The 1,220-nt window shown below is 37.8% G+C and overlaps 1 protein-coding gene across 1 annotated transcript in view; it reads left to right on the forward strand.

Moving 5' to 3' along the window:
* Positions 1-1,220, forward strand: part of pip5kl1 (phosphatidylinositol-4-phosphate 5-kinase-like 1) — a 31,487-nt gene that overhangs the window by 399 nt on the left and 29,868 nt on the right. The gene's annotated exons all lie outside the window — the stretch shown is intronic.

Consider the following 1,220-nt stretch of genomic DNA (forward strand, 5'->3'; position numbering starts at 1 on the left):
CGGGGGTTATTTGAAAAATGAGTGGAATAATTACATCTGGCATGACCAGATATTTTATAAATATTTTAAATAACAAAACTATCATGGTTTGGGATGTTCTGTTTCCCGTTTCATTTTGAAGACTCTGTTTTTCTCCATAGTTATGTCTCGTTTTACTCCCAGTCTTGCGTTTTTGTGTGATCGTCTGCCTCACCCTGATTTTTTTTTTTTACCTGTTCCCCAGCTCTAGTGTAACCTGTTTCTCGTTTCCTCATACCTCTTGTATTTAGTCTCTGTGTTTTTCTTCGTCGAGTGTCACATCATTATTTCTGTGTTGGGTTTTGAGTGTTCAGTCTACCCGGTTTGCCTAGGTATTCCTGTTTTGACTTCTTCTACATTTTGGACTCATTTGCCGGCTGTGTTCTGGACATGTTTTTTTGGATGTACTGCATTTCGTTCATTAAATCTTTAAGCTCTATTCTGCCTCCTGACTCTGCACTCGGGTCTTACAATCTCTGAACCATACAACAAAAACATCTAAATGGTCTAAAGTAATCCATCTGATTTCAAACAGTATACTGCTTAGTAAAACCAATATTTTTTCAGGGCTCTGGCTTCCAAGACGTTGCAATAAAGTTTGCCTAAATGCCTAAATTAGAAAAATGACATTTGATGTCATCTTACTAATTGATTGCGTGTTTTGTGTAGTATTGGACCTTTATACGTTAGTCCACTCTGTTTAAACGGCAAAGTGGAGAGGCCTCGTTCACCTGTTTTGGACCTGACTGGTGAATGGTAGGCCTTGCTGGATACACCGTGACCATTTTTGTGGATCTACTGATCGCTGTGGATTACTTTTTTTCGTGTTATTGGATTATGGCAAAATACAGATCTTTTTTCTTAATGTGCCTTAACGTTTTATGGTATGATTGTTTGTTTCTGCATTTGGAGAGGCAACTCAACAGAGGGTGAACACTGATTGGTCACTGTTACATTTTAGTTGAATTGAAGTTAAATTTAAATTTAAGGGCATTGCGCCACCGTCTGTCCAATGCATTCCAAGACAGCTGTGCCGCAATTGGATTTCATCGTTAAATTGTTACATGGAATTTAAAATATGCTTTAAGAATAAACATATACTGTATGTTTAAGCACGTTTGTTTTGTCCATGCGTGCTCATGCTGTGTTCCCCAAGTGGTAGGCCAGGTCTCAACTGTTACAATGATTTATTTATTTTTTTG

This window comes from Etheostoma spectabile, chromosome 16, assembly GCF_008692095.1.
Source record: "Etheostoma spectabile isolate EspeVRDwgs_2016 chromosome 16, UIUC_Espe_1.0, whole genome shotgun sequence".
NCBI classification, from domain to species: Eukaryota; Metazoa; Chordata; class Actinopteri; order Perciformes; family Percidae; genus Etheostoma; species Etheostoma spectabile.